The sequence below is a fragment of the Aquarana catesbeiana genome, linkage group LG10 (assembly GCF_042186555.1).
Source record: "Aquarana catesbeiana isolate 2022-GZ linkage group LG10, ASM4218655v1, whole genome shotgun sequence".
Taxonomy (NCBI): domain Eukaryota; kingdom Metazoa; phylum Chordata; class Amphibia; order Anura; family Ranidae; genus Aquarana; species Aquarana catesbeiana.
Window position 1 is genome coordinate 198,070,178 of NC_133333.1, and position 24,428 is coordinate 198,094,605.

Here is a 24,428-nt window from a genome sequence, read left to right on the forward strand (position 1 = left end):
CAGAGATTGTGTTGGCTCTAGATGGCTCTTCTCTAGATTCAGAAGCCACCCGAATTCCTGCAGGGTGGAGATGACTAAGCTCCTGTGCTCTAACAGTTGATCTTTGTTCTGAGCTAGGAGAAGTAGGTCGTCTAAATAGTGGTGGAGACGAACCCCCTTGATACGAAGTAGAGCCACAACAGACAACAGGACCTTTGAGAAGACCCGAGGTGACGTTGTTAGGCCGAAGGGTAGACATGTGAACTGCAGATGCTGATTGCCTACCGCAAAGCGGAGGAATTGTTGGAACTCTGTTGCCACTGGCACGTGAAAGTATGCATCTTTCAGATCGATTGAAATCATCCAATCTCCCAGATGTACTGATTGTTGGATCATAATTAAAGACTCCATTTTGAACTTTTCCTTTCGGATAAAGGAATTGAGATATGTTAAATCTATTACTGGCCTCCATGTACTGTTTTTCTTCTGTATCATGAACAGAGGAGAATACATGCCTTTGCCTCGTTCGTTTTCTGGAACAGGGACGGCTGCGCCTTGGTCCAATAAACAGTTCACGTAGGTTAATAGGTCCTGCTTTTTCTCTTCTGAACCTGGAAGAGATGTGGGAACAAATCTGAGTCTTGGGGTATTGTTGAAGACCCACTTGTGATCGGTGGAGACCGTCTTGATGGTCCAGTAATCTCGGATTGAGGCCGCCCAGACCTGCCCGAAGTGGCGAAGACGAGCCCCCACCTGGCATGCCTGAGCGGGCCCAATCTCAAAAGGACTTTGTGGCGTCCTGGTTGCCAGAGGAACCCCCTTTTGCGGGTTTCTTAAAAGAAGACTGCCTGGATTTCCAGGATCTTGAGAACTCCCGACCAGGTCTGTAGCTGCGCGCATCCCTAGCGCGATCAGAGTTTTGTCTTCTAGGAAAACTGCGTTTCTGATTTTGTAGGCGTCTGTCTTGAGGGAGGAAACCAAACTTCCCACCTGTGGCCCGGGTTATGGCACTATCGAGCTTATTGCCGAACAATGAAGAACCTTCAAACGGAATTCGGCACCAAGCTTGCTTGGAAGCTGGATCCGCCAACCACGGACGGAGCCATAAGGCACGACGAGCTGAAACAGCTGCCAACATAACCCGGGACATCAGGCGGATGACATCAATAGATGCCTCCCCAAGAAAGGCTGATGCCAGCCTGATCTCTTGGATAGGAGAATCCTTAGCTGTTTCAGTAGAGATACGTCTTAAGAACTCATCCACATTATCAGACCAAGATTCCAAAGCTTTGGAGACTGTAGCTATCGCAAGTACTGGCTTACATGCCATTCCTGACATCAGGTAGATCCTCTTTAAATCCGAATCAATTCGCCTCTCCAAAGGATCTTTAAAAGATACAGTGTCTTCTAAGGGAAGCGTTACATATCTTGCTAGTCTCATCAGAGCTGCATCCACTAATGGAGCTGATTCAAGGTGCTTTACTTCCTCTTCCTTAAAAGGATATAGTTTTAAGACCTTTGACTGCATGGAACTTTTCTTGTCCATTTTGCTCCATTCCTCAGAAATGACATCACCCAGCTCAGAGAGAAAAGGAAAATACTGTTGCTCCTTATTGAGCTGCTTGAAAAACTTCCTCTGTTTTGGGGGGGAAGTAACTGGATCTTCCCACTTCAGGGCCTCTTTTACTGCCTTCACCAAAGAAGGAACTAGAGCATACTCAAAACCCATGCCAGGATCTTCCAAATCCGAATCGCTATCTGAAACAGGAGCAGAAGGGTGACTTGGCTGGGAAGATTCCCATGTCTCATGCACAGAACCTTCACCCACTGGAGGGCATAATGGGTCTGATGGGGAATCACGGTGCTGTTGAGCCTCTCTTTCCTGTAGAGATTCTTTTACAACCCGCCTCACCATAGATTCCAAATGCTGGTCTACACCATCCCTCTCATCTGCAGCTTTAGAGAAGCAGTGATCACAGAGAGATCTGTCTGTTGGAACAGGCATCCTGCATCCCCAGCATGATTTTCCTGATCTCTCTCTAGAGTGAGATGAAGGGGGGTGAGAAGGATCAGACCTAGGAGGGCTGTGAGGAAAGAAACACAGAGAAGATAGAGAAATAAATCAGCTGGTGTCCTAAAATCCTACTCTCAATCCTTGTACAGGCAGAAAAGCATAACTGCAAACATACCTGCTACAAGCCGGCTGGCCACTAGGGGGCAGTGAGGAGTCCATGGTGTCAATACAATAGGAAGCTGCAGAGACAGATTCACAGATTCAGCTGACTGACAACAGACCTCCACCCCCAGACAATAGAGATTGTCTTACCTTGAATCGCCAAGATAGTTGCCCCGGGAAGTCGCCGTATCCCCCACGATCATTCCCAGGGCTCTGTAAGCTTTCCACAGCTTTTAAAAGTGGCGCCCGTGACATCATCGTTGATGTCAGACGCGAGATGCTCGTGCGCATGCGCGAACCAAGCCTCGACTTCATATTGGGTCCGCGCATGCGCGGAGCGCACGCCGGTACCCGGAAGTAACAGAAAGAGCGGCTGCTGGAACGCAGAGAGCGTCAGCGCAGATCTAGGACACCAATGAGGCAGGAAAAACACACAGAGGTATGATAAAACATAAACACCGCTGCCATATGTGAATGAATATAAAAACTTACCCCTCCACCTACGATCACCTGTACCGAGGAACCGCCATCCATACCCACACACACCGGACTTGGCAGCAGATAATGGTCGCCTGAAACATTAGGCAAACAGACCGTGCGCACATAGATGAATCGATCCAATCTTCAGCTCTACTCTGCTATACACTCCATACCCTGCTTAACAGTCAGGGCCTATCGGAGGAATCTTTGGCACTCGGCAGCCTCGATCGTAGGGAGGTTTATCTTCAGGTAGGAGAACCAACACCTGGTCCTACGGAGGAGGACAAAAAAGGAACATGGATAGCAGCCTAGAGCAAAGATTTATGGGAGAGGGGTCCTATTGGGTAGTTATGGAGGCGGAGCCTACCCACACGTATGCTGCTATGGAGCCTGTCAGGAAAGTCATATATCTCCAGTGCCAAACATACAAGAAGCCAAAGAAGATTTTTCTAGTGTCCTAGTGTCACAGATCATATATTGATCCACTCTTTGTACCACAATAAAAGTGATCAGTGTCTCCCGCCACCATTCAAGGTTGCGCTCACCTCCAGGTTAGACCTGTAACTCCCAGGTCAAATCACATTTTTCCCACCTTGGGGTGTACAGAACACAGGCTCCAATTTACTCCTCCACCTCCGTTTAAGATTCTAGGGGTCACTAGTCATTCCTTGGGATGCAGTATCTGGCCCATTAAGGCCACGGTATCACCACTGCAGATAAGCTTAAAACAGGCAAAGGAACCTCATGGTGTAGTACGTTAAAATCACTTATTAAAGCATTTAGCATTTAGCATTTATTAAAACTCTTTGCACTTCAATTCCATTAAAAAAAACCTTCAGTTCTCCCACATAGAGGAGTTCAGCTCCCATGGTTGAGACAAAGGATCTTCCATTCTATTACTAGAGTAGGACCCACTAATTCGGGGTACTTTATCACTGTGAGTGGGCTTAGCACTATATGACCATATGGTGTGACCAAACCCCCGTATCTTTTGAATATGTTCAAGTGTTTTTAACTAGCCTTGCAGGAAATGTAATTTTGGATGTCTGCGCTGTAATATAATTTGTACTGTTTGTAGGTCTTATAGCAGCACCATCTTGAATTTAAACGCATTGTAGGGTGTGCCCCCCAAATATGTTTTTGTATATTGTAATAGACCTTGACCAGGTTTTTTGGGCTGGAGCACCCCTCCCCCTCCTCATTACCTCCTTATTTAGTGGCCACTAGTGCATAGGATGTATCCCCTTCAGTTCTCCCACATAGAGGAGTTCAGCTCCCATGGTTGAGACAAAGGATCTTCCATTCCATTACTAGAGTAGGACCCACTAATTCGGGGTACTTTATCACTGTAAGTGGGCTTAGCACTATATGACCATATGGTGTGACCATACCTCCGTATATTTTTGAATATGTTCATGTGTTTTTAACTAGCCTTGCAGGAAATGTAATTTTGGATGTCTGCGCTGTAATATGTTTTGTACTGTTTGTAGGTCTTATAGCAGCACCATCTTGAATTTAAACGCATTGTAGGGTGTGCCCCCCAAATATGTTTCACACGCTCTAAGGGGAGCGCATTATCCATTGGGGGTCACTGGAGAGCACTGCAGCATGCCTTAATGTGCACATCTCATAAGAAGAGCATGAGGAATATTTAGCACTTTTTCAAAAAAACCAGCATTAGATTTGCCTGCTATTTGTTTGGACACTATTGTGCACTTTGATTTATATACTCTTATGAATGGCTTGGACTGAGATATATTCATTTGTATGAATTGGTTTCGGACACTTTATTTATCAAGTAGCACTTATATATTTTTTTAATCATTTAAAGGATTTTTTTTTTTTCTCACATTTTTTTGCATGGTGCATGTTACCATTTTTCATATATTCAATTGTGGATTATAGTCACTTTCTTCACAGGTGTGTGACACTGTTTATAATTTATAATAATTTTTAATATTGTATAGATTTATTATATTCTTTGTTCACGTATTTATAGCCTTTAGCGCATACACATATATTTATTTATTTTTAGCATATACACGGTATGGAACGTGGTTAGTGTGTGCAGCTGAATTGGGTTCATTTATTCACACTGAAGGCATTAACCCATTTGTGGCTCACAAGATTTTAGCACTATTTTCGGACGGAAAGTCTGCTCGTGTGTACGCGGCATTAGAGAGCGCTGTCTCTCCACCTCTATTTTTCTCCCTGCACATTGAGCCATTGGGTCTGACAATTAGGATTGGAGCTTGGAGTACACATGCTGACATTAACCCCTTGTCATCTGAAAGTCATGGTGGTATCATATACAGTATCTGACCACGAGATTGTGTTTCCAGCACGATTCCATCGCGCTGGTTCTCGGCGACAGGGTACTGTGCATCTCGCGCTGGCCCGCTCATTGGGAAAGAAAAACTGTTTTTTCCTTTCGCAATGAGCAACAGGCAGTGCTGACAGCTGTCTGGTATGAATCATGAGGGGGAACGCCGAGCCAAATTTTAAATAAAAAACCGGCGTGGGTTCCCCCCAGGGGCATACCAGGCCCTTAGGTCTGGTATGGTTTGTAAGGGGAACCCCCTACACTGAAAAATCGGCGTGGGGGTCCCCCCAAAATCCATATCAGACCCTTATTCGAGCATTCAGCCCAGCCGGTCAGGAAAGGGGGTGGGGACGAGCGAGCACCCCCCTCCTGAACCATACCAGGCAGCATGCCCTCAACATGGAGGGGTGGGCGCTTTGGGGCAGGGGGGTGCCCTGTGGTCCTCCCAATCCCAAAGCACCTTGTCCCCATATTGATGAGGACAAGGGCCTCTTCCCGACAACCCTGGCCATTGGTTGTAGGGGTCTGCGGGCGAAGGGCTTATCGGAATCCAGGAGTCCTCTTTAATAAGGGGGCCCACAGATCCCGGCCCCCCACCCTATGTGAATGAGTATTGGGTACATTGTACCCCTACCCATTCACCTAGGGAAAAAGTGTCAATAAAAAACACACACTACACAGGTTTTAAAAGTAATTTATTAGGCAGCTCTGGGGGTCTTCTTCTGACTTCTCTGTTCTCTCTGGCCTCTTCTCCCGGTGTCCACCTCTTCTCCCGGTGTCTGCTTCTTCTCCTGCTCTCCGGCCTCTTCTCCCGGTGTCTGGTTCTTCTGCCGGGCTCCTCAGCTATCTTCTGTCACTCTTTTGCTAGCGGCAGCCCAGTCTTCGCCGTCTTGCTCCTTCTTCTCTTCTTCCCATATTGACACAACGTTATCTCCCACTGTAATGCGATGTGAGCAGTGCGCGATGACTTATATAGGCATGGGGCATGGTCACCGGGTGCTGTCACCTGGTGAACCCACCCCTTATGATGTCACAGTCCCGGGGCATGATGGGACTGTGGCATCATAAGGGGCGGGGTCACCGGGTGACAGCATCCGGGGACCATGCCCCATGCCTATATAAGTAATAGCACACCACTCACACTGCGTTACAGCGGGAGACAGCGTTGTGTCAACATCGGAAGAAGAGAAGAAATAACAAGACGGCGAAGACTGGGCCACCGCTAGCAAAAGAGTGGCAGAAGATAGCGGAGGAGCCCCGCAGAAGAACTGGACACCGGGAGAAGAGGCCGGAGAACGGGAGAAGAAGCGGACACCGGGAGAAAAAGTGGACACCGAGAGAAGAGGCCGGAGAGAGCGGTGAAGTCAGAAGAAGACCCCAAAGTCGGAAGAAGACCCCCAGAGCTGCCTAATAAATTACTTTTTAAACCTGTGTAATGTGATTTTTTTATTGACAATTTTTCCCTAGGTGAATGGGTAGGGGAGAGGTGATGAACCAAGTCTAGTCCAATTTTTTCAACATTTGAATTTAAACCAGAAGAATATTAAACTTGAATATGAAATCAGTGAGAAAAAAGTTCATTTCCTAGATCTAGAAACAGAGCTGAAGGAAAACTCTATTAGCACCAAAACTTTTTTCAAACCAGTCGAGATGAATAGCTATGTACCAGTGGATAGCTGTCATTATGAGCCATGGTTAATCAATATTCCAAAAGGACAGTTCATATGACTAAGAAGAAACTGCTCGGACAACAAAGAGCATATAAAACAAGCTCAATGGATGGGAAAAAAGTTTGAAGATAAAGGTTATAGCAAAGAATTTATTGAGAATAAAATCCTAGAAGTGAATCAGACCTCAAGAGAGTTTTTGATCCAAGATAAAATTAAGGAAAATAAAACCAACAATGATATACCTCTAATAATGAACTTCAGTGTCCAACATAAAAAAATGGAAAAAATTATCAACAAACATTGGCCTCTCCTCAAAACAGATACAACTCTTAGCAAGATTTTACCAGAGAAACCTTGATTCATATATAGGCGAGTCCCCACATTAAGGGACCTAATAGCAAAAAATTTTCCGGATCCTCCCAAAAGAGCAACAGAGTTGTCCTTCTTCCAAGGCAAGGGCTTCTTTCCCTGCAAGAGGTGTTATGCTTGCAGAAACACCCAACAAAATGGGTATAAGTGTCATAAGTTTACATCAACTAGGACCGGAAAAGAATATGATATTAAGGACTTTATATCATGCAGAATTGAGGGCGTAGTATATGTCCTCCAATGCTCTTGCTCACTCCAATATATAGGCAGAACTAAAAGGCCTATGTGGAAACGAATAAGGGAACACATTCAAAATATTAAAAATGCTTACCCTAAGCACAGTGTTTCCAAACATTTTGCTATGTACCATAATAGAGATCCCAAAGACTTGAAATTCTGGGCAATACAGAGATATAAACCACATTGGAGGGGCTCAAACAAGATCAGGGAACTCAGTAAAAATGAATCAAAATGGATATTTCAGATTTTATATCAGATTATTGAATATTTATTGTCGAGCTTCTACATGTGTATATAATTCTTTGGTTTTATATATATATATATATATATATATATATATATATATTTTTTTTTTTTTTTTTATATATATATATATATATATATATATATATATATATATAAATATATATATTTTTTTATAATTCTAATATTAATCTCTCTCTGTGATACATATATGTAATTTTAATTATCCATAATTAAGTAATTTTTGATCCTATTTTTGCACAGTATAAAGCATTATATATTTATATGTATTGACTCATATGTAAAATATGTAACAAGCACCTCACTACTGGATTTTATTATTTATTTTTTAGGGGGCGTGATGGGGTGTTATAATAAGGGGGCGTAATGTGGTGCTCTGATAAAGTTTGTGAAATTAGTCAGCCTGCCCCACAATGGGTCTAAGTATTGCTTTTATTACTGGAGATTGTTTATCTTGCCTTTCTCACACTATTCCTTAGGTGTAATACTGGTTTATACCACTGGAGGAAGTTTATCATCACTAGTACTGCCCAGTGTGTATTTTTAATTTGTTTGTTTTTATTATTTTTCTTGTAGCGATTTTTATAAACTTTTTGTACCATTAAATGTTTTTAAATGTTTCTAAGTATGTATCAACACACAAGTTGTGCTTAAAACATAAGAGTATATGCAGTAAGCAGGATGATGACCCTATTGATCAACGCTGTTCCCATGGTAACCGATATGCCACCGGACTTAAATGCTGAGACCATGGCATCTTGAGTTTATCCTTGAGAAAGTCACATGACGGTGACGCAATGCGTGGGAGGAGCCTAGAACGCTCACTGCAGTCTGTCATTCGGCTTTGAACTGCAGCGATCTATCTCTCGTCCACAGCGGCTGACTGCGGCTGACTGCAATCTGCATACCTATATGTCTTTCTATAACGGGGCGCACGTGAGTGTAATTCTAAGTGGTTTGCTGGTGTCCTACAATTTAGTTCACTACGAAATGATGGTTTTTCCCTGTTTGTCTTACATATAATTGCCGGTATTGGGAATCAGATGATCCACATCTATAAGGCTGAAACAGGATGGCTAAAACGTTCAGGAATTGCGAGTGAACACTCCAATTAAGTAAATAGGATATCAAACTGCTGGGACTATTTTATCTGTCCCTGGAATCATATATCCTCTTCTATTAACTCTCTCCTTTATATATTTTTTACTTAGTAGCACTGACATCAGAGTGGCTATGTATTTATTTTGATATTGTGTTTTTTAGTTCACATATATTAGATATATGGCACGTTTTAGTATGTTATCCACTGATTAATATCAACATTTTTTAAATCCTTTTGGGTGGACTGCAGCGGCGGCTTTTTATTTAATATTTTATTTTATCTAATTCACTTATGTGCCATATTATTCCACATTTTGACACATTTATTTATATGTTTTAGCATTACCTATTATTTTGGATTGGGGCTATATTAATACATATTTGTACTGTACTCCATCATAGTTTTTACACTGTTTTTGATATAGGTTTATGGTATACACTGATTTGCACATCACTTTTAAGCTGACTGATCTCATAGTAGAGCGCTTCAATTTCTTCTATATGTTAATTTTTACTTATGGGACTCTGAATACCTCATATTGATAGCTGCTTTATTTATATGTGATTAGTTTATTCGGATTGGAATTTTTAGTTTTCTCTCTCAAATACCCATCACAGCGCTTGGTCTTTATATTCCTTGTCAAAAGAAGTTTATTGAGTATACAATGTTATAAAGATACATAAAGTAAGTTTACAAGGATCTATAAAGTAATCTCATTGTTTTACAGTAGGGTTTATATAGGTAAATATCATGAAATTTCAAATATTAAACATTGGGTTCACGTAAACCTAAATTAAAGATATATATCATTTCCTTAGTTACTTTTATAGGTATTTAAATGATTTATACCTACTATACATATTGTTTACAAGTAGAGTGTATATAGGTCAAATAAATTCTGATAATGAGCTTTAATCGTAAGGTGGAGAAAAGGAAAGAGAAAGAAGAAAAAGGGTTGAAAGGTAGAGGTATGGTCCACAAGGTTGTCCCGCTCGTCAGTTTATTATTCTTTTTAGTTCTCTTTGAAGCCTTAGAATGGGTGTCTCTGTAAGTCATTTAATCTGTTACCATGGCAACAGGACAGAGTCATTGAAGTTTGACAGGAATTGTTGTTTTATCCAAGGATGCCAAAGTTTTTCAAATTTTGGAATTTGATTTTGATCGATGGCTACCATCTTAGCATGGGACATTGTATTATTCATTCTGTGAATTGTTTCTGCTAGTACCAATGTAGGAGATTTCCATGCCTTGGCCACTGTTTGTTTTGCAGCCGTTATTAGTTGGATCATAAGTTTGAATTGAGAGAGTGTTAACCATTCCGGTTTTAGATTAAGTAAAGTTAAATATGGATCTGGTTGTATTATTTTTTTAAATATTTTAGATGCAATCACGAAGACTTCCTTCCAGAAGGTTTGGATTGCTGGACACGTCCACCATATGTGTAAATATGTGCCTATTTCTGGGCATCCTCGAAAACAAAGAGCTGAGGTATTAGGGGAATATTTTGCCACTCTAGCGGGTACAAGGTACTAGCGAGTTAGGACTTTATAATTTGTCTCCAGTGCTAAGATGTTGGGTGAAGATGACTTAGATGTGAGCCATATGTTAGACCAGTCCGTGTCTTCTAAAGTTCGTCCCAGGTCCTCCTCCCACCTCTGAACGTAAGAGGGTCTATTAAGATTTGCTACTCCATATAATTGATTATAAAGTGATGAAATTGTACCTTTAGCAAATGGATCTTTTGTACAGATTGATTCAAAAATGGATAATTGGGATAATGGTGTATCCCCCTTTAGGAATGGTGTATAGAAATTTTTGATTTGGAGATATCTAAATATCTCAGAGTTTGGTAGATCATATTTTTCTCTAAGCGATGGGAATGAAAGGAATGATTTAGATGCTATGAAGTCATTTAGTGTCTGAATGCCTGATGTTGTCCAAGCTTTAAAAGAATTTGGGTAGATCCATGCCGGATAAAAGGCCGGATTTCTGATAAAAGAAAGGAGAGGATTGTGTGGAGATTGTAATTGATATTTGGTTTTTAGTTTATCCCAGAGAGATAAGAAGTGTTTAGTTATGGGATTATGAATTTTAAAGTGGTCTTTAGGATCAAGCCATAATAAATTTGATATTAATAGAGGGTCATTTTCTGAAGCCTCTATAAATACCCATAATGGGATTTCCTGTTTTGCATGGTATTTGGACAGACTGGCCAAATGTGCTGCTCTGTAGTAGTTAGTAAAATTAGGGTATCCCAGGCCTCCTTTATTTTTGGGAAGATGTAGTGTGTGTATAGGTATACGTGGTTTAGAAGAGCCCCATATAAACGAAGTTGCTCTTTTTTGTACTATTCTCAAAAAATAGGAAGGAATTGGAATAGGGAGGACTCTGAATAGATAAAGCAATTTGGGTAGAATAGTCATTTTGATTGCATTAATCTTCCCTATCCAGGATAAAGGAAGTTGCGACCATTGTTTTATTAGATTTGTGATCTGTCTTAATACAGGAGGATAATTGGTTGAGAATAAGTCAGAATGAGATGCTGTTAAATGAATTCCAAGATATGGGATTGATTTTTCTGCCCATGTGAATGGGAGTGCAGCCCTAGCCGGGATCAATTCCATGTTTGTGAGTGAAATATTAAGCACTAGGCATTTCTTAGGATTAATCATAAGGCCGGATAGGGCTGCAAATCCATCAAGAGCTGGTATTAAGTTAGGACCAGAGACCTGTGGTGATGATAGAAAAAGTAATATATCGTCTGCAAATATACATAATTTGTGTGTAATACCTCCTACTTCAATGCCAGTTATAGTTTGGTTTGTTCTGATGTATTGGGCCATGGGTTCGAGTATAAGGGCAAATAATAAGGGAGATAATGGGCAACCCTGTCGGGTACCTCTTTCGATATTAAAGGCTTCAGATTTGTATCCAGCATATTTTATATAGGCTTTGGGTTTATTATATAATGCTTTGATCCATGTTAAAAAGTGGGGTCCAAAACCCCATTTTTGTAATGAATATTGCATATATTGCCAGGATACTGTGTCAAATGCCCTCTTAATATCGAGAGATAGAAAACATAAAGGGATTTTCCGTTTTTTAGCAATATGTGCCAATAACACTGCCCTGCGTATATTATCGCCTGCCTGTCTATTTGGCATGAAGCCTACTTGATCTCTATGTATTAATTTTCCTATAATGCTATTGAGGCGTTTTGCTATTATTTTTGCTAATAATTTAATATCGAGGTTTAACAGAGAGATAGGCCGATAATTCACACAGGAAGTATCATCAGAAAGGGGTTTTGGGATCATACAAACAATTGCCATTAGTGTTTCTTGCCGAAAAGAATGTCCATCTAGAAGTTTGTTAAAAGTTTCAGTGAGAATGGGAGAGAGTATTTCTGAGAATGTTTTATAGTATAAAGCCGAGTAGCCATCTGGGCCTGGTCTTTTGTTAAGTTTTAGGTCTTTTATGGCGTTAGCAACTTCATCTATAGTTATAGGCTCATCCAAACTGCTTTTTTGATTCTGAGATAACTCAGGTAAGGTTATTTTTGAGAAGAAGGATTCAGCCTCTGTAGGATTAAATTCATTGTTTGTCTTGTATAAAGTTGCGAGATGTGAGTGAAATTTATGGACTATTTTAACTGGATTACAAGTGTAAACATTTTTTGATAATTTCAAACGTATTGGTTTGAAAGATTTGTTAGTTGAATTTAATGCCCGAGCCAAATATGTACCTGGTTTGTTTGTATTCATGTAGAAATTGTGTTTGGAGCGTTTGAGGGATTTATCAACTGACTCAGTGAGAAATAGATCGTATTCCAATCTTGATTTTTCCAGATGAGATTTTGTACTCTGAGATGGATTATCTTGAAATGATATGTAGGCTGCATTAAAATTGAGTTCTAGTTTTTTTGCTAGATTTTTGCATTCCCGTTTAAATAGTGCCATTTGTCTTTGTATTGTACCACGCAAGACAGGCTCCCACAGTGTTATTGGGGAGATGTCTGTTGTATTATTAATTGATATGTATTCCTTTAAAGCTTGTTCAATGGCCATCTGATGTAGTGGGTGTTTGAGCATTATGTCTGGTAAGTACCACGTTGGGTCATGCGCTTTTGGTATGGCTGAGGCTATAGTAGTGTATACTGCATTATGGTCAGACCACGGAATCGGAATTATATCTGATGCAATAATTTCTGGTATCATTCCTATTGTTAGAAAAATATGATCTATTCTGGTGAAGGTTTGATGAGGGTGCGAGAAATAAGTGAATTTCTTTTTCATTGGGTTACTTTCTCTCCATGAATCTACCAGATTGTATTTGGAAAGAAGTTGAGAAAAAGGTAATCTAGAGGTTATTTTGGATGGTGTAAAAGGTGATTTATCTAGAAATGGGAGGAGGACCTGGTTCGAATCCCCACACATTATCACTGTTCCTATTTTGTGTGTATTAATCACTTGTAATATATGTGAGAGGAATGGTGTAGGTTGTTTGTTAGGAGCGTAGTAGGAAATCACCGTGATTGCTGTATCCATTATATAACCCATGAGTATCAGGTATCTACCTTCTGGGTCTTTAATTTCTGATGATAAGGTGAATGGTGTGGATCGGTGAAATGCAATTAGAGTTCCCCTTTGCTTGGTACAGGCAAAAGCCGTGTAAATTTGTTGATAAAAAGGAGAAATATATTTTGGAGTAGAATCTTTGGTGAAGTGTGTTTCTTGGAGGCATACTATGTGAGCCTTCTTGTTATGGAAAGTACGGAAGGCTTTGGTCCTTTTTTGAGGGACATTTATTCCCTGAACATTCAGGGAAAGTATATTCAGTGGTGCCATGGCAATAGATCAAATAGTTTTGACTTACTTTTTGTTATGCAGAGCTGACTGCGCAGATCAACCTGTGTGGACTGAAGAGATGAATAGATAGAAAAGAAACCAGTGAATTCTGGAGTAAAGAGTAAACAAAAAACATATGAGATTAGATGATACATTGTATAAATTATTTTTTGCAAGTAATCACAATTTACCCGTGAAAGAGAATAAATATCTCTCTCAGGGGAATAAGTGCCTTCGTCACACTCCCACATAATATGGTTGGGAGAATGAGGAGGGCTAATGGGGGTACACGGATCTTCCGCTTACAGGAGAGAAGTGCTATGTCAAAAGACATCAAAATGATGTTTCATTAATTGGAGTGCAGAATATAGTTTTTGTTGAAATTATTTATTCCAGGGTGGTTGTATATGGTTAGTCTTGCCCTAGGCTAAATAATTCAGTTAGAAAGGTACTGTTAATAACTTTGGTATTGATGAAGATAGTTTGAATTATTTTGGGATTTTAACCCTTTTAGAGTAAACAATTACATATTTTATTCATATGTAACTGTTTAGATATGTTAACTCATAAAATTGAGGTTGTATTGCTTCAGATTAGAATAAACAAAAACATAATTCTAGGAACTAGTTAGGTAATAATATATTTGTTTTAAGAAAAGAAAGAAAAAGCTTCCATTACTTCTGGATTATTGAACATATTTGTCCTAAAAAGTAATAAATCTATTGTTATTACCTGATAATATATAACTGAACAAGAATTTCCTTATTTCACTTATATATTCTAAGGCTATATGAATCAGAAGTAATAAGAAATATAACTGGAATGTAACATGATCCCACACAGTGTGTGACTATCAGAATGCAGTTACATTCAGTTATAAATATAGGTTTTTTTATAGAGAACCATCTCTTAGTATAATAAATGAAGAGATATCAGGAATTAGGATGTCAGTCCATTGAATCTTCTTGGTCCATGGATGATGTGGCATAACGGCCTCTTTTGTGAAAATGATGATTCCCATTTGTTCTGAAATTTTCTGGGTGCTGCCTGAAGGTGAAGATGATGCCATTCTTCTGCATGTGGGAGTGTTGCTGCTTGTGGGTTCTGTCAGATTTAATTTTAAAAGGGTTTGTTGTAGTTCATCTGCTGATCTGCTTCTGTAAATTGTACCTTGGTAGTTAAATCTGACTGAAAAGGGGAAGCCCCATTGATACATAATGTTGCGGCGTTGCAGTTCCATTAGTTGGAGTTTCATGGATCGTCTTTTAGTAATAGTAAGTTGGGATAGGTCAGCAAAAATTTGATAATTGTGTCCTTGAAAATTAAGTTCCTTTTTTTCTCTTGCAGCAATTAGTATTTGTTCTTTCGTTCTGTAATAATGAAATTTTGTGATTATATCACGTGGGGGTCCATCTTTCTTTTTGGCTGTGAGGGCTCTGTGTACTCTGTCCAGTTCTAAACGTTCAATAGGGATATCTGGCTTTAGTTCTTGTAATAGAGCAGTAATAGTAGATTGCAGGTCTGTCACAGTTTCAGGTATTCCCCTTATGCGCAAGTTTGAACGTCTGGCTCTATTTTCGTAATCTTCGAGCTTAGTTTGAAGTATTAAATTCTCTTTTTTTAATTGTTCCAATTCTGTTATATTTTCTTGGGTTGTAATTTCAATTTCATCCATTTTTATTTCTAAGGCTGCGGTGCGGTTTCCCAGCTCTCTTATTTCTTTGATTAGGCTTTTTGTTATTTGGTCTGAGGTTTGTTTTAAAGCCTTATGAAGCATCTTTTCAAATTGTAATAATATTACTGGGGATGCTGAGGAGGCTTGTGGAGAAGTTTGTGAGAGGATTTGTTCTGTATCTGACTCAAATGGAGAGTCTTGCTGTGACATTTTCTGTCTGTGAGAGCGCCCTGATGCTGTATCTTGTGAGGTGACTGGTGCTGCTTCAGCTGCAGTGAGTGCCTGTGAGCTCTTTGTGAGGTGATTTTTATTTCTGCCACGGTTTCCTCCCAGTACCATATTTCCTGCCCAAACTTTCACAGTTTGTTCCCTGGGGCAAAAAGGTTCAAATGGATACCTTTTGAGCCTGCAGGCTCCGCTTTGTCCTTCTCTTCTCTCCTCAGCGGTGTGGAGCTCTAACAATGCATGTCTGCTCCGCTAGGCTCCGCCTCCTGCCCCTCTTGTGGTCTTTATATTCAATACAATGTACTCCATACTCATTCACATTGGGTGGGGGGCCGGGATCTGGGGGCCCCCTTATTAAAGGGGGCTCCCAGATTCCAATAACCCCTCCACCCGCAGACCCCAACAACCAACGGACAGGGTTGTCAGGAAGAGGCCCTTGTCCTCATCAACATGGGGACAAGGTGTTTTGGGGTGGGGGGGCCCACAGGGTGCCCCCCTACCCCAAAGCACCCACCCCCCCATGTTGAGGGCATGCGGACTGGTATGGTTCAGGAGGGGGGCGCTCGCTCGTCCTCACCCCTTTTGCTGACCGGCCGGGCTGTGTGCTTGGATAAGGGTCTGGTATGGATTTTGGGGGGACCCCCACGCCGATTTTTCAGTGTAAGGGGTTCCCTACATTTTTGTAAATATTTTATTATATCTTTTCATGTGACAACACTAAAGAAATTACACTTTGCTTCATGTCAGCACATGAACACCTGATGTATGAGTGGGTAGAGTTCTACTTTATATTTGGTCTTTTATATATGGCTAGAGTTCAGCTTTAACCACTTCCTGACCAGCCACCGCAGTTATACTGTCAGGGGAGAGGAGACAGATCGTGTGTTCCTACTAAGTAGAAACAACAATCTCTCTCCTCTTATAGTCAGCCACATTCCCCCCACAGTTAGAAACACACATAGGGAACACAGTTAACCCCTTGATCGCCCCCTAGTATTCCCAGCCAGTGACATTTATACAGTAATCAGTGGCTATTTTTAGCTCTGATTGCTGTATAAATGTCACTGATCTCAAAAAAGTGTCAAAAGTGTCCGATGTGTCTGTCACAATGTTGCAGTCCTAATAAAAATCACAGATCACCACCATTACTAGTAAAAAATAATAATAATAATAAAAATGCCATAAATCTATCCCCTATTTTGTAGATGCTATAACTTTTGCGCAAACCAATCAATATGCGCTTATTGCGTTTTTTTACCAAAACAATGTAGAAGAATACATATCGGCCTAAACTGATGAAGAGATTAGGGTTTTTTTTGGATATTTATTATAGCAAAAAGTACAAAATATTGTGTTTTTTTTCAAAATTGTCATTCTTTTTTGTTTATAGCACAAAAAATAAACACCACAGAGGTGACCAAATACTACCAAAAAAAAGCTCTATTTGTGGGGAAAAAAGGACATAAATTTTGTTTGGGTACAACATCGCAAAAAATGGCCTGGTCGGGAAGGGGATAAAGCCTTCTGGGTAGGGTTACCACATCATCCCTTTAATCCAGGGCACATATTTATTACACAGGTTCTGTGGCTGATTAAGATGGTAATTAAAGTCACTTGTTGCCTTATCTGCATTAAATCAGCCTCAGAACTTGTGGAATTCATATGTGTCCTGGATTAAAGGGATGATGTGGCAACCCTACTTCTGGGGCTGAAGTGGTTAAACAGGTACTTGTTATATGTTATATAATTCTCTTGCCTTTTATTAAATCTGGACGTTTGTTTTCATTCTGTCAAAGTGCAAATCTTGTAAAGTGGGGATACTGTAATGGAACAGCTCAGTGTACAAGACTAGCAGACTGTAAACAGGCAAGGAAACCAGAGAACACAAAATTTAGCTGATAAGCTAAGTAGCCATGTGACAAGTTGAAAGTGACAGCAGAAACCCGCAGGGAGAGGAGAATACGGAAGGAAAAAAAATGCTGGAGATTGGAAATATGATGAACGGTGAGAAATTTGTAGCAGGGCTGAGAAACAAACAAATTAGACAGTGAACTATAGTCTATCTTGCTTCCTCAAATAGCCAAAGGGAAAGTTTGCTCTCATAATGTGATTTTTGTTCAGTCTCCTATGTCTGTCTAGGTTGTGTTTTTCTATTATAAATAATACACTGAGATGTAACATATTTCTGCTCAAAATGCTTAAGGGATTTTTTACTTCACCTGTAGATGTAATCAATCCTCTTGTAAAATCCTTGATTTAAAAATAAATAAATATGCATATACAATGAGCCATGCAAGGGATAACAGCTTAGTGCAAAATGCAGTAAAACACATACTACCAATCAGAATTCACTTTACTGAGATCAGACCAATTCACATGAATTCTGTTTGGTTGGTATGGGTATGGCACTTTATGCTTAGCTCTCACACCTTACACATTTTCACTAAAACACCTAAAGAAAGTGTTTCCATTGTGAAATAGATGCGCTTTTGTTAAGAAAAAGCAATACCCATCTGGATTATCAATGTACATTGCAGGGATTTTGACAAACTTTGTTGTAGATTCCTACATGTTTCTGTGCTGAAGAAAACACTTTGTTCCACTTTGTGTTTTTCTATACTAATTCTGAATTGGAATGACATGTTCATTATTGGTCAGCTGATGGACTTGCAGTGTTCTAATTTTTCGGGAGCCGTGATTTTTTTTAATGCTTAAAGTGAAACCAATAAAATGAAATATTCCTTTAAATATCATGCCTGGGGGGTGTCCATGTGCCTGTAAAGTGGCGCATTTTTCCTGTGTTTAGAACAGTACCACAGCAAAATGACATTTCTAAAGCTAAAATTGTCATGTAAGACTGATCGTGGCTGTAATGAATTGTCGGGTCTCTGCAATATGGATAAAACTCATTGAAAAAAAGAGCATGGGATCCCCCCAATCCATTACCAGGCCCTTCGGGTTTGATATGGAAATTAAGGGGAACCCTGTGCCAAATTTCTTTAAAAAATGGCGTAGGGGTCCCCCCAAAATCCATACCAGACCCTTCAGGTCTGGTATAGATTTTATGGGGAACCCTGCGCCAAAATTTAAAAAAATGGCATAGGGCTCCCCCTCAAAATCTATACTAGACCCTTATCTGAGCACGCAACCTGGCAGGAAAAGAGGGGGGGTGAGAGAGCGCCCCCCCTCCTGAACCATACCAGGCCACATGTCCTCAACATGAGGAGGGTGCTTTGGGGTAGTCCCCCAAAGCACCTTGTCCCCATGTTGATGGGGACAAGGGCCTCGTCCCCACAACCCTTGCCCAGTGGTTGTGGGGCTCTGTGGGCGGGGGCTTATCAGAATCTGGAAGCCCCCTTTGACAAGGGGACCCCCAGATCCCGGCCTCCCCCCCTGTGTGAAATGGTAATGGGGTACAAATGTACCCCTACCATTTCACATAAAAAGAGTGTCAAAATGTTAAAAAAACAAGACACAGCTTGGGACAAGTCCTTTATTAAGAAATAAAAAAATGAAAAATGTCCCATGATGTCCATTCATCTTCTTATATTGCTCTGCTGATAGACCGAAAAAGAAAAAAAAATCCACCAGCGATCTACCTCCATGGGAGGCTCCTGCTATGTGACATTTTGTTGCCTTTGACAGTTCTTATATAACTGAGGGCGGGGCCACTCGGTAACATACCTGGGTAACCCTGCCCCCTCTGATGCCACGGGGACTTTCCCATGGCTTCCCCGTGGCATCAGAGGGGGTCGGGGTCACCCGTTTACTTAACTGGGAAGGTATTTTTTAACAACATTCAATTCCAATATGACTTGTGTTGTATATATGCTAGATTATTTTTAATTTGCCATTATTTTGAGTGAAAGTGGAATTAAATAAATAAAATGTTTGATACAAGGATCATTCAAGTAAAATGTGCCAGTGCCTGAATTGAATGGGTTGTAAAGGTTTGTTTTAAAAATAAATAAAATAACAAACATGTCATACTTACGTCCTCTGTGCAAGGGTTTTTTCACAGAGTGGCCCCGATCCTCCTCTTCTGGGGTCCATCAGTGGTGCTCTTAGCTCCTCCTCTTCTTGAGTGCCCCCACAGAGAGCCGATTTCCATAGGGGCACTCATGCGGGCATGCTCCCGTCTCCTGCTGCTGCTTCCATTGACACAGACAGCAGGAGTCGACCCCGCCCCCGGCTTCTGTGTCACTGGATTTGATTGACAGCAGCAAAAGCCAATGGCTCCTGCTGCTATCAATCTATCCAATGAGGACCCGAGACAATGGCTGGAGCTGCTGTGCTCATCCCCATTGCTGGAATGATCGGGTTCAGGTAAGTAAATGGGGGGCTGCTGCAGAAGGTTTTTCACCTTAATGCATAGAAGTGAAAAAACCTTGAGGGTTTACACCTTAAAGTGCAATCCTAAATAAGTAATGAAGGTATTACATAAATAAAATGTTTGATACAAATATCATTCAAGTGAAATGTGCCAAAAAGTGCCAGTGCCTGAATTAAAGTGCAATCCATGACTCCATAAAAATAATATTCATTAAACATTCAAACAAGAAAGTATATTGTGATAAGCAAGTGCAAAGTTTTCATCGAAAATATTGATTGGGGTATACATCAATCACATCCTCAAATGATTGATGCTATTGATCTATACACCAATCAATATTTTTATGGAGTCATGCATTGCACTTTAATTCAGGCACTAGCACTTTTTGGCATATTTTACTTGAATGATATTTGTATCAAACATTTTATTTATTTAATACCTTCATTACTTATTTAGGCTCTTTTGTTTTTTGATATATCCAGCACATGTAGATGAAAAAAAGAGTAGCACACTTTATACCATTTGTCTCTTACAAATCAATGCGTCTGCATTGAGAGAGGGCAGCTGCCCTGAGCTGGTTGCCTTATTAACATTGCACACGTGTTATAATATAAGCTTAAAGTGGAATTACCCTTCAGGATGCTGGATTATCAGTGTCTAGGAATACCATTTCAATGTGTCCATTTTTTAATTTCTTTTATTTTAGTAGCCTTCATTCCTTTAGAACAATGTTTCTCAATTTCAGTCCTCAAGTACCCCCAACAGGTCATGTTTTCATGCTTTCTATTATTTTACACAGGTGATTTGATCATTTTCACTGCTTTAATAATTACCACAGCCGTTTCATCTAAAGGGAAATCCTGAAAACATCACCTGTTGGTTGTACTTGAGGACTGGAGTTGAGAAATATTGGTTTAGACCATTCAAAGCTCAACAATCCCAGAATACTTATATTTTTCCTAAGCATCTTTTAGCTGGACCAGTTATGTTATGGTCCTTCCACTCCTCATCCGATGACATAACTGGGGAGTCTTTCCTCCCACACCGAAAAATTCTCATTTAAAGATATACAAGGACTGTTCAGTGCAAATTGTCCTCCAAAATATCTAGTGGACAGTGCTAATAAAATGCCTTCTAATCACAGCATGTTTCTATCAATGTCAAGACCATGGCAAGAAGTTTTGGTATGCAGTATCGACACGCTCCAGCACAAAAAAAAGCCTGGAGGTTTTAACTTTGTCCAAAACAAAAAATAAAATAAAAATAATAATAATGTTTTGGCTCTTGTTATCCATTAATTGCAATGTGTAGAGTTAAAGCCAGGGGCTTGTCTGTGGAAAAAAAGAGAACACATGAACCATGAAAACACATCAAAAATGTGTGTAAACTTGCTACAAAAGCACACTAAAAATGCATGATTATGCAGCAGCATTAGTGTAAACCTAGGCTAAAAAAAAAATTACAACATTTTTCAACTCTTTCTACCTTGAACTATGTATGACTGACAGCAGGCCAGAGCTAATAGTCTATTTACATTAAGGTTCTGGTGCAAATCAAATTAGGTAATGTTCAACAGAGACACATAGCAATGAACATATGGTCATGATATACAAAGTTGAATGCAACATAATTAAATGTGTAACTAATTTTGTGCTTTGTTTTTCTTTAAACTCAGTTTGTGCTAAATTGTACCCCAGGCATTACTTGTTGTATTCCCCTATGGTCTTATTTAAGGGCTGATTTTGTTATAAGAAAAACTTAGCTATCAGTAACCATGTTTGATTTCCCAAACCGTCCACAAAAACTTTGTTAAAAAGATATTAAAGGGACACTGAATATTCGTAAGGTTCTGCTTTATGCAATATGAATATTCATTGATAAAGTGTAAACTATAATATTTTAGGTCATTTTCTTTTCACAATTTTTTCAGAGTTTGTAGATTTAAACTGATGTGTTCCGCTATTTTACTGTTTTTATAAAATATGTGTTTTACAAGTATATAATAAAGGGTACACCTATGATAGGGCATTTATGGAGGGATTATTAAAAATCAGTAAAGAGGAAACTTCTTGCCTTTAAACTTTTTCTCTCTGGTTGAAGCTTCTTAACCACATCCTGCCCTGCCTATAGCACAATGACGGCTGGTGGCTTTAAGATCCTGGCTGGACATTATATGACATCCTGTGTGAAAGCGGTGCCCACGTGTCTGCAGGGGCAGCACAGTGGCATGATCTGTCATCCACGGGACAGAGCTGATGACTAATCAGAGTACCGATTTGCTGCCCGGTGCCATGTGACTGCTGTGACCAATCAAAGCAGGTCACGTGACAGTTGTACACAATGGATGGCTTCCTTTCACACCATCCATTGTGTAAATTTTGTTGCTAGCTGTGCATGTGGTCAATTTGATCACATGGTACAGACAGTGCCAATCACAGCCCATCTATACCATGTGATTAGCTTTGACCAATCACAGCTAATCACAACAAAACAAACTGAATTAATCATTTTTATTCAGTAAAATGCTTGCTTATATGCACTGCTATAAGCAAACATAATGTGTAAAATAAAAATCCTGATCACTTCCCTAGAGTAGTACAATGTTGCTATGGTAATATTATATTGCTCTGGTCACAATGTGTTATATAGTATCTCACAAAAGTGAGTACACCAATCTCATTTTTGTAAATATTTTATTCTATTTTTTCATGTGACAACACTGAAGAAATGACACTTTGCTACAATGTAAAGTAGTGAGTGTACAGCTTGTATAACAGTGTAAATTTGCTGTCCCCTCAAAATAACTCAACACACAGCCATTAATGTCTAAACCGCTGGCAACCCCTAGGTGAAAATGTCCAAATTGGGCCCAAAGTGTCAATATTTTGTGTGGCCACCATTATTTCCCAGCATTGCCTTAACCCTCTTGGGCATGGAGTTCACCAGAGCTTCACGGGTAGCCACTGGAGTCCTCTTCCACTCCTCCACCTTCCATTTGAGGATGCCCCACAGATGCTCAAAAGGGTTTAGGTCTGGAGACATGCTTGGCCAGTTCATTACCTTTACCCGCAGCTTCTTTAGCAAGGCAGTGGTCATCTTGGAGGTGTATTTGGGGTCACTATCATGTTAGAATGCTGCCCTGCTCTGCTTCAGTATGTCACAGTACATGTTGGCATTCATGGTTCCCTCAATAAACTGTAGCTCCCCAGTGCCGGCAGCACTCATGCAGCAGCAGACCATGACACTACCACCACCATGCTTGACTGTAGGCAAGACCCATTTGTGTTTGTACTCCTCACCTGGTTGCCGCCACACACGATTGACACCATCTGAACCCAATACGTTTATCTTGGTCTCATCAGACCACAGGATATGGTTTGAGTAATCCATGTCCTTAGTCTGCTTGTCTTCAGCAAACTGTTTGCGGGCTTTCTTGTGCATCATCTTTAGAAGAGGTTTCCTTCTCTGACAACAGCCATGCAGACCAATTTGATGCAGTGTGTGGCGTATGGTCTGAGCACTGACAGGCTGACCCCCCCATCCCTTCAACCTCTGCAGCAATGTTGGCAGCACATATACGTCTTTCCCAAAGACAACCTCTGGATATGATGCTGAGCACATGCACTCAACTGTTCGACCATGGCAAGGCCTGTTCTGAGTGTAACCTGTCCTGTTAAACCACTGTATGGTCTTGGCCACCGGGCTGCAGCTCAGTTTCAGGGTCTTGGCAATCTTCTTATAGTTTAGGCCATCTTTATGTAGAGCCACAATTCTTTTTTTTTCAGACCCTCAGAGAGTTCTTTGCCATGAGGTGCAATGTTGAACTTCCAGTGACCATTATAAGAGAGTGAGAGTGATAACACCAAATTTAACACACCTGCTCCCTATTCACACCTGAGACCTTGTAACACTAACAAGTCACAAGACACCAGTGAGGGAAAATGGATAATTGGGCCCAGTTTAGAATGTTTCACTTAGAGGTGTACTCACTTTTGTTGCCAGCAGTTTAGACATTAATGGCTGTGTGTTTGAATTATTTTGAAGGGACAGCAAATTTACACTGTTATACAAGCTGTACACTCACTACTTTACATAGCAAAGTGTAATTTCTTCAGTATTGTGTGTGTGTGTGTGTATATATATATATATATATATATATATATATATATATATATACGATGGGGACGGAAAGTATTCAGACCCCCTTAAATTTTTCACTCTTTGTTATATTGCAGCCATTTGCTAAAATCATTTAAGTTCATTTTTTTTTCCTCATTAATGTACACACAGCACCCCATATTGACAGAAAAACACAGAATTGTTGACATTTTTATGGATTTATTAAAAAAGAAAAACTGAAATATTACATGGTCCTAAGTATTCAGGCCCTTTGCTGTGACACTCATATATTTAACTGAGGTGCTGTCCATTTCTTCTGATCATCATTGAGATGGTTCTACACCTTCATTTGAGTCCAGCTGTGTTTGATTATACTGATTGGACTTGATTAGGAAAGCCACACACCTGTCTATATGAGACCTTACAGCTCACAGTGCATGTCAGAGCAAATAAGAATCATGAGATCAAAGGAACTGCCTGAAGAGCTCAGAGACAGAATTGTGGCAAGGCACAGATCTGGACAAGGTTACAAAAACATTTCTGCTGCACTTAAGGTTCCTAAGAGCACAGTGACCTCCATAATCCTTAAATGGAAGATGTTTGGGATGACCAGAACCCTTCCTAGA